This window comes from Mobula birostris, chromosome 4 (assembly GCF_030028105.1).
Source record: "Mobula birostris isolate sMobBir1 chromosome 4, sMobBir1.hap1, whole genome shotgun sequence".
NCBI lineage: Eukaryota > Metazoa > Chordata > Chondrichthyes > Myliobatiformes > Myliobatidae > Mobula > Mobula birostris.
In genome coordinates, this window is record NC_092373.1 from 116192734 (window position 1) to 116203815 (window position 11082).

Consider the following 11082-nt stretch of genomic DNA (forward strand, 5'->3'; position numbering starts at 1 on the left):
AAGTGCAATGGCCAAGGGTTCCAACACAAATTAAATAACAAGGGACTTAACCGACATCCTTGTCTCGTACCCCGCAAGAGTCAAAAAAAAGAGATCTGCAATTATTAGTAATAACAGTAGCAATAGAGCTTTTGTATATCATTCCAATCCACTTACTAAAATTAATACCAAAGTTGAATTTCTCTAAAACGTTAAATAAGTATTTCCATTCAACTCCGTAAAATGCCTTTTCAGCATTGAGAGAAACAACACATTGGGGAGTCTTAGAAAGGGATAAGTATATAACATTTAACAGTCTCCGAGTATTAGAGAAGGAATAACGGCCCTTTACAAAACCTGTTTGGTCCTGAGAGATAATTTTAGCTAGGATATTCTCCAGTCAATTAGCCATTATTTTTGAAAGAATTTTAGCATCCACATTTAATAATGAAATAGGTCTATATGAAGCACAGTCAGTAAGGTCTTTATCTTTCTTAAGAATTAAAGAAATAGAAGCTTCATTAAATGTGGGAGGTAACTTACCTATCAAAAAAGAATCTTTAAGCGTTTCGAACATATATGGAGCACACCTTTCATTTAATGCTTTCTTTGGACTGCAGGAAGAGCGCTGAACCTGGTTACAGTTATCTCCGAATAATCCTGGATTCAGTATGTTGGAATACTAAACCACAGAGCTATTGTGTTACAGCAAATATATTATTATAGTACAATTTTATAGTTTCCTTTTTAATATTATGCTTAGGAAATGGAATGCATTCTGTAAATCACAGACCTGTATGTTAGATATTCCATCTTCCAACTCACATTGCAATGACAAGCTGCTGGAGTTATCATTAATTCTGCTATCCAAAATTCTCCATCTATGAAATAATTGAAAAGCTAACCAAATGTGAAAGTCATAGTGTGAACTATATGCCTATTTGTACAATCAAGGCAGGATCAGCTCAGCAGGTCAGGCAGCATCTCTGGAAATGAATAGGTAGTTGACATTTCAGGCTGAGACCCTTCTTCAGGGCTGAGAAGGAAGGGGAAGATGCCAGAATAAAAAGTTGGGGGGCAGGGGATGGAGGCTAGCTGGAAGGTGATGGGTGAAGCCAGGTGGCTGGGATTGGCCAGAGACTGGAGAAGAAGGGATCTGATAGGACAGGAGAGTGGACAATATGAGAAAGGGAAGGAGGAGGGCACCTGGGAGGAAGTAATAGGCAGATGAGAAGAGGTAAAAGATCAGGATGGAGAACAGAGGAAGAGGGGAAGGGGAATGTTTGTTTAACAGAAGGAAAAATCGATATTCAGAGGGAATATAAGGTGTTGTTCCTCTGCCCTGAGGGTGGCCTCACCTTGGCACAAAAGGAGGCAATGAATTAACATGTTGGAACGGGAATGGGAATCGGAATTAAAATGTTTGGCCACCAGAAAGTCCCACTTGTGACAGATGGTGCAGAGGTGCTCAACAAAGTGATCTCTCAATTTACAACGGGTCTCTTCATTGTAGAGGAGGCCACAACGGGAGCACCTGAACACAATAGATGACCCTGGCAGATTCACAGGTGAAGCGGTGCCTCAGCTAGGAGGACTGCTTGTGGTCCTAAATGGAGGTGAGGGAGGAGGTGTAGGGGCAGGTGTAGCACTTTGGCCACTTGCAGGGATAGGTGTCAGGAGGGAGATTAGTGGGGAGGGACGAATGGACAATGGAATTGTGGAGGGAGCAATCCCTGTGGAGAGCAGAGAAGGGGGGAGATAAGGATATGTTTAGGAGTAGGATCCCTTTGGAGATGCCTAAGGTTGTGAAGGATAACGTGTTGGATGCAGAAGCTGATAGGGTGGTAGGTAAGGACAAGAGGAACTCTATCACTGTTAAGGCGGCGGGAAGATGGGGTGAGCGTGGATAGATGGGAAATGGAGGAGATACGGGTGAGGGCAGCATCAGTTTTGGAGGAAGGGAAACCCCATTCTTTAAAGAAGGAGGACATCTTTTATCTCCTGGAACTGAAAGCCTCATCCTGGGAACAGATGTGGCAGGGGTAAAAAACTGAGAAAAGGGAACAGCATTTTTACAGATGATAGGGTGGGAGGAGGTATAGTCGAGATAACCAATAGGTTTATAAAGGATATCAGTTAAGAGAAAGCAACACACACAAAATGCTGATGGAACACAGCAGGCCAGACAACTTCCATAGGAAGAAGCACAGTCGACGTTTCAGGCCGAGACCCTTCATCAGGACTAACTGAAAGAATAATTTTTAAAAAAAGCAAGGTATGCTGAAAATAAAAAGTACTAAGAAATCTACCAATGTCAGATCATGCCTACAGCAAAGTTCTGCAGATGCTGGAATTCCGAAATAAGGACAGAAAATGAACAAATAACTCAACAGATCATACAGTAGGTGTGGAAACAGGAGCAGGGGTATGGTTTCAGATTAATGACCGCGTATTCATACAAAAAGTTACAAATCGATCATGTCCTAAATTGCAGAGGAAGGAAAGGGACGGAGAGAATAAAAGCAATGCGGCGATGAGAGAGCGATCAAGAGAAACTAAATGACAGAAGGGTGGTGACGCTGGCTGAGAGAGTCACAGCTGATTTCTCTAGAGAAGATGCAAATAAAAGAATGAAAACATAGAAACAGCAAGGAAATAGGTGTTGGAACTATGAGGCACCAGCATTGTCCATTTCTGCATCTTCTTAAATCATAACTGTTGTGTATTTAATATTTCAATAGTATTGTACATATATTGTTTGATCAAATATTCTTGTTTGTTTAAATAATTTGTTGCGGGTTATATGGAAAAATACATTAACTGCATAAAGAAACCACACTATCCCATGTGATTCGTGCGCGCCTTGCTTAAAGTTCAGATGCTGTATACACCCACATATTGGACTCTCCGCGCCTTCCTTTGAATTAGTTTAATGTTTTGAAGTTACAAACCGTAACAAAAAACTGGTAAGTTCCTGAATGATTTATGTTTTGTGCAAAAGGATTAAAAAGTTTTAACTCCAAATAGCTGGTTTGTTGGGGTCAAATATATGACTCTCATCCATCCAGTTATAGATTTAACAGAGCTGTTACTGCCCTCCACAAACACCATAACAACAACTGCCCTGAAATAATTCCTGCCCAACCAGAAAACAAATCTGCCAATCAAGCTATTTCTTGGAATGGAAACTGGGAAGTAATGGTTGCATTCTACCTGTCCAAGACTACCAATCTTGAGAACTAGCCTACCAGTACAGAGGCTAGAGTGCCATGGTGCATTTAGTGTTTTCCTCTTGACATTCACCTTTAAATGATTAAGTAGTTAATTATCATCTTACAAAATTTTCATCATCTGTTGGATAGATCATTATTCAGATAGTAGGAACTGGAAACTACAGCAGCTGTTCTGCCAGGTTGTCACAAATTCTGGGCTCTTTTAAAACTTCTGAATGGATTTATATTGACAGCCTGAAATTCCCACCTGATGTACGTTGGCAGGATATGGTACAGGGAGCTTTGCTGAAAATTCAGTTTGAGAAAATGCCAATAAAGAAGTCTTAGACAGATCTACAGTTGCAAGAGCACTCGATAGCTACAGAATAAGACCCATCTTGTGCTTACATTTTTATTAGGCACTTTTGTACCATTGATACTTTGCCAAAAGCATATCTTATGGCTCCAGGACTTGCAATCAAATTGGTATTTTCAGAAACCTGTAAATTTACAAATACACAGGGAAAATTAAGGCCTGAAAACTAATCCTACCTTTGCAATCTGATGTAAAATTGCTTTACTCATTTGTTCCCATTGCTTTGTTTTTAAAGCCCTCGTCACCACACAGGCACACATGATCTCCCAGAGCTTTTCCCATTCCAGCAGCAAATTAAGTCCCAACACGCCCAAAACCACAAGGACTGATGTAGCAGGACATCCAATGTCAGATCTAGACTGACAATTTCAAACAGACCCTCTCTATGTGTGATGCCACTTTCAAGGAATTATGATCTGATACAGATCCCTTTGTTCTACCACACTCCTCAGCGTCCTACTGTTCACTGTGCAAATCCAACCCTGGTATGTCCTCCCAAAGAGCAACTCTTCACACTTATCTGCATTAAATTCCATCTGCTCTTTTTGAGAAACACAAGAGATTCTGCAGATGCTGGAAATTCTGAAAAACACACACAAGATACCGGAGGAACTGAGTAAGTCAGGCAGGACACATGGAAATGAATAAACAGTCAATGTTTTGAACAAGAACCTTCATCGAGACAGGAAAGGATGGGTGAAGAAGCCAAAATAAGAAGGTTGGAGAAAGGGAAGGTTGGAGAAGGGGAAGGAGGAGAAGGTGACGGGTGAAGCCAGTGGGTGGGGGAAGGAAGGATGAAGTAAGAAGTAAGCCATTTTAACCCATTTTTCCAGTTGATCCAGATCCCACTGCAAGTTTTGATAGACTTCCTTGCTTTCCTTTTTATCCCCAATCTTGCTATCATCTGCAGATGTGCTGATCCAGTATTAGACAGTCATAAGAGAAATAAAGTAGATTTTTTTTTATTCAGTGAGTAGTTTGAATTTGGAATTCCTTATCCCAAAACTGATGCTGAGCTTGTAAATTACGTTAAAAGGGATCTTGACTAGGAGGAACTGAAGGACTTGGTTCAGTGACTAGAAAAGTGGGATGGCAGAATGAGGCTTATGAAGGAAAGCAATCCCCATTGATTTCACGTCAGTACTTATGTCACAAAACAGCAGCATTCTTATTGAAATATAGACCAATTTATCCATCATGTGACAAAGCAAAACTGACTTAAATTAACGTCAACTATTCTGCAAAAGTTTGCTTATATCTGCTTTTAGTTTTGATCACTTGCTGCTTAAGTTCACTTTAACAGTTAATATTTAAACAGCTATTTTTTAACAGTAATTTTCTGTGCTTCAAGCCTCCCTGCTGCCCCCCTCACTGGACCTCCTGCAGTTCACGTACTGTCCCAACTGTTCAACAGACAATGCCATTGCCATTACCCTCCACCTGGCCCTAATCCACCTGGACGAAAAAGACACATACGTTCCAATGCTGTTCATAGACTTCAGTTCAGCATTCAACACAATCATTCCTCAGAAACTGATTGGAAAGATGAGCCTACTAGGCCTGAACACCTCTCTCTGCAACTGGATCCTAGACTTCCTGACTGGGAGACCTCAGTCAGTCGGGATTGGAAGCAACATCTCCAACACCACCACACTGAGCACAGGGGCCCCCCAGGGCTTTGTGCTCGGTCCACTGCTGTTCACTCTGCTGACCCATGACTGTGCTGCAACACACAGCTCAAACAACATCATCAAGTTTGCTGATGACACGACAGTGGTGGGTCTCATCAGAAAGAACGATGAGTCAGCATACAAAGAGGAGGTGCAGCGGCTAACGGACTGGTGCAGAGCCAACAACCTGTCTCTGAATGTAAACAAAACAAAAGAGATGGCTGTTGACTTCAGAAGGACTCGAAACGACCACTCTCCACTGAACATCGACAACTCCTCCATAGAGATCGTTAAGAGCACCAAATTTCTTGGTGTTCACCTGGCAGAGAATCTCACCTGGTCCCTCAACACCAGCTCCATAGCAAAGAAAGCCCAGCAGCGTCTCTACTTTCTGTGAAGGCTGAGAAAAGTCCATCTCCAACCCTACCATCCCCACCACATTCTACAGAGGTTGTATTGAGAGCATCCTGAGCAGCTGCATCACTACCTGGTTCGGAAATTGCACCATCTCGGATCGCAAGACCCTGCAGCGGATAGTGAGGTCAGCTGAGAAGATCATCGGGATCTCTCTTCCCACCATTACAGACATTTATACCACACGCTGCATCCGTAAAGCAAACAGCATCATGAAGGACCCCACGCACCCCTCATACAAACTCTTCTCCCTCCTGCCATCTGGCAAAAGGCACCAAAGCATTCGGACTCTCACAACCAGATTATGTAACAGTTTCTTCCCCCAAGCCATCAGACTCCTCAATACCCAGAGCCTGGACTGACATCAACCTACTGTCCACTACTGTGCCTATTGTCTTGTTTATTATTTATTGTAATGCCTGCACTGTTTTGTGCACTTTATGCAGTCCTGGGTAAGTCTGTAGTCTAGTGTAGTTTTGTGTTATTTTATGTAGTCCAGTGTAGTTTTTGTATTGTCTCATGTAGCACCATGGTCCGGAAAAACGTGGTCTCATTTTTACTGTGTACTGTACCAGCAGTTATAGTCAAAATGACAATAAAAAGTGACTTGACTTGACTTGACTTGAAGATATAAAACCATCCAGTGTAAACTCTTAGACAAAGATCCCAATTGCATTGCAGAAGCATGTTATGATCTTGTGATTGAAAGGGAATGCAGAATTGAATGCTACAAACGATCAGCATTTCCAAGCACAATCAGAATATGAATTATGCCCTTCCAAGCACATAATGAGCCTATACATGGGAACTGTTGAAAGGGTGGGAGTGGCATCAATTGCTCTGCTGAAATGTGGTAGTGCATGTTTTTATGTCCTCTGCCAAAATTAGACCTGGGTAGTAGGATAACGTAATTGTTCAAGGTTCAGAGAGAAGGATCATTCAGGGGACAATGCAGTCAGGGAATTGATCACATACAAAACAACCGTGGATCCTTTCCCGAAGTTCTGTTTTTGAAAGTAAGGCCTTCAGTTCCAGGGGAAATTGGGTGAAAGGTAACATCAATCCCATTCATAACACACAAAGCCGTCACTGGACAAAGCAAATTGAAAACACTTTTCACAGTTCTCTGCATACACTCACTCAGTTTCTGCCTAAAACTCCTAATACTAACTGCACACTTTCTTCAATAAAATAATACGTTGAACATGCTCAGCAGGTCACGTGAAAGGTTATCAGCTTGAAAGATTACCTGTTTTTCTCTCCACAGATGGCACTTGACCTGCTGAGTATTTTCAGAAACTGCATTTTCTCGCTTCTGCACTTTATTTCTCTAAATCTGTCTCCATCTGCACCGTTGATAGATGAGCTTTAGGCACCTTCTGGAAACACAAACAATAGGAGCAGGTGTAGGCCATTCTGCCCCTGAGCCTGCATTACTACTCAATAAAATCATCTACTGACTGTATATTAATACCTATTCCTTCCCTCTCTACAAACCCTTTGATGTCTCTCTTACCTAGAAATTTATCCATCGCCTGCTTAGAAATGTTCAGAAACTTGTCCTTTAGAATCCCAGGTGGTAATGAATTCCACAGGTTCATCAGCCTCTATCTGAGGAAATTTCTCCTCACCTCATTTTTAGATCTCTTGTCTTGTAATCGGAGACCAAGAACCCTTGTTCCAGATTCTCCAGTCTGGGGAAGCATCCTCCTCATATTCAGCCTATCTCGTCCTGCCAAAACTTTATAAGTTTTTCATCCTTATTCTTTGATCCCAACTTGAAATTTCAGAGGTGTTTCACACTATTTCAGCTTCCTAAGCTTCCTATATATGCCATTACTTAATATCGCAATTTAAGGCCACTGTCTATCTGTCTAGGTACCATATCTTTGGTGACCATGGTTTTCCATATAGATCCTTCATTTTTTGGATGACTTCCATTTCCTCGATGTGTAGCCGCCTGGCTATGCTTTTGAAGTACATAAGCCGAGGTCTTGCTCTAGGTTTGCTCCCCTCGATCTTTCCAGGGAATATGGGTTTTTCTAGTTCATCTTTCCGCATGATGTGTCCTAGGAATCTGACTTGTCTTTCTCTTATTGTTGGTATGAGTGATCGAACTGCTTGAGCTCTTCTGAGAACTTCTTCATTTGATGTGTGTGGGGCCCATGATATTTTTAACATTCTCCTGTAGAACCATAATTCAGCTGCTTCTAGTCTCGTTTCCATTGCTGGGGAAATGGTCCAGCATTCACTTCCATAAGTCAGGATAGAATAAATGTGGCACTGCAGTATCCTGTTTTTAGTGTACGTGCTCATCTTTCTGTCTGTTAATATGGTCTTCATTTTTTGGAAAGCTTCTTTCACCATTGCTATTCCTGTATTTGATATCTGTGTCACACCGGCCATTACTTGTTATTAGGCTGCCAAGGTATTTGAATTTGTTGACTTGTTTGATGTTTGTATTTCCGATCTTGATCACACATTGTGGGATATTTGTCTTCCTGGAGATGACCATGCTTTCTGTCTTCTTGGTGTTGATTGAGAGGCCTTTGTGATTACTTTCTGCTGCCACTATAGTGAGTAGTTCTTGAGTGAGTAGTGGTTTTATACAGCATCTTGCTCTCATCATGATTACTTAAAGCCACTAGTGAACACAAATTAGGCCTAAGTCTTAATAGCATGGGATCTCAATACAGGTACTTTCCAGAACCACTCTTCTCAGGACCAGAAGAATAATTGAAGATATGCAGAGCCATGATAAGAATACTGTAGGATCCATGTATCTGTTCTCTATCTGCTTTGTATTCTGTGTGACACATATGATGATAACTAGTCACGAGCGGGGGTGTGGTAAAAGCGAAGCGAATAAATTATGTATTCATGCTTATTTCAGGGCAGTTTGTAGCTTGGGACCGACGGATGTCATGTCTTTTGCTGACTGCTGAGATATTGCTTAATATTGTTAAATAATGCTTAGCTGTCAGGGAGCTGGAGCAGGGATCCAATCGCAGACCCAGCACTGTGCACACAGTGATATTAATTGAGTAACAAATCCCGAGGTGCAAACAAAGTTGGCGTCAAAGTTCAGGCAGAGATCAAAACATCCAGAGAAATCCAAAAACCAGAATCGGGAAACAGGCAGAGTCGATATTCAGACAGACAGAGTACAGATACAAATGCTGGAAAGGCTCAAGAAAATTTACTGGCACGATATGGCAACAAACAGTTGAAAACACAGGACTAAAGTACACTAAGCAATAAACAGAGAGGCAGACGATAGGTGGAGCACAATGAGACACAGGCGTCAGCAATACAGGTAATAATGAGAAACAGACGAGAGACAGAGTACTCAGTAATACAGGGGCCGGAGTAGAGCAGGAGCGGGGTCAGGAGCACATAAGGCATGAAACAAACAAAAGCACATGGCAATACAAAAACACAGACTGACAGCTAGGGGGAAAACACACAAAAAGACAGTTCAATTGGAGGTACTGACATTAGCTTATATTTAGGTACCCTTAAGTTAATCACTTCAAGATCGTATGTTTGCTAGTTGCTAGCAAAGGATGTGTCTTTTGGAGCAATCATTGGAGCTGGGGGTGTGTCATGCAAGTATAACAAATCCGTAGCAGTCACAGGCAGCGGCAATTGTATTGTTTTGGTTTTGATTTAGTTTTGCCGGTACAGTCACGTCCAGCACCCAACAATCTCAAACTAATTGGAAAACCCGCAGTCCCGTGAGGAAGATAGTCAGGACCCCATCCAGAATCAGAAATTCACTCTGCTTTGCTTGTTATGGTGTTCCTATTTCAAAAGGCAGAACAAATTATCTTATCTATTTATGTATTTCCATCCAATTCAATTCAAGTTTAATTGTCATTTAACTATACATGAATACAGACAAATGAGACAGCGTTACTCTGGGGTTTATTTAACTGTACATGAATACAGACAAATGAGACAGCGTTACTCTGGGGTTTATTTAACTGTACATGAATACAGACAAATGAGACAGTGTTACTCTGGGGTTTATTTAACTGTACCTGAATACAGACAAAGAAGACAGCGTTACTCTGGGGTTTATTTAACTGTACATGAATACAGACAAATGAGACAGCGTTACTCTGGGGTTTATTTAACAGTACATGAATACAGACAAATGAGACAGCGTTACTCTGGGGTTTATTTAACTGTACATGAATACAGACAAATGAGACAGTGTTACTCTGGGGTTTATTTAACTATACATGAATACAGACAAAGGAGACAGCGTTACTCTGGGGTTTATTTAACTGTACATGAATACCCATGAATACAGACAAATGAGACAGCGTTACTCTGGGGTTTATTTAACTATACATGAATACAGACAAATGAGACAGTGTTACTCTGGGGTTTTTTTAACTGTACATAAATACAGAAAAGTGAGACAGTGTTACTCTGGGGTTTATTTAACTATACATGAATACAGACAAATGAGACAGCGTTACTCTGGGGTTTATTTAACTGTACACGAATACCCATGAATACAGACAAATGAGACAGTGTTACTCTGGGGCTTATTTAACTGTACATGAATACAGACAAATGAGACAGTGTTACTCTGGGGTTTATTTAACTATACACAAATACCCGTGAATACAGACAAATGAGATAGGGTTACTCTGGGGTTTATTTAACTGTACCTGAATACAGACAAATGAGACAGTGTTACTCTAGGGTTTATTTAACTATACATGAATACAGACAAACGAGACAGCGTTACTCTGGGGTTTATTTAACTGTACACGAATACCCATGAATACAGACAAATGAGACAGTGTTACTCTGTGGTTTGTTTAACTGTACATGAATACAGACAAATGAGACAGTGTTACCCTGGGATTTATTTAACTATACCTGAATACAGACAAATGAGACAGTGTTACCCTGGGGTTTATTTAACTATACATGAATACAGACAAAGGAGACAGCGTTACTCTGGGGTTCATTTAACTGTACACGAATACAGACAAATGAGACAGTGTTACCCTGGGGTTTATTTAACTGTACCTGAATACAGACAAATGAGACAGTGTTACCCTGGGGTTTATTTAACTATACATGAATACAGACAAACGAGACAGCGTTACTCTGGGGTTTATTTAACTGTACACGAATACCCATGAATACAGACAAATGAGACAGTGTTACTCTGTGGTTTGTTTAACTGTACATGAATACAGACAAATGAGACAGTGTTACCCTGGGATTTATTTAACTATACCTGAATACAGACAAATGAGACAGTGTTACCCTGGGGTTTATTTAACTGTACATGAATACAGACAAATGAGGCAGTGTTACTCTGGGGTTTATTTAACTGTACATGAATACAGACAAAGGAGACAGTGTTACTCTGGGATTTATTTAACTGTACATCAATACAGAC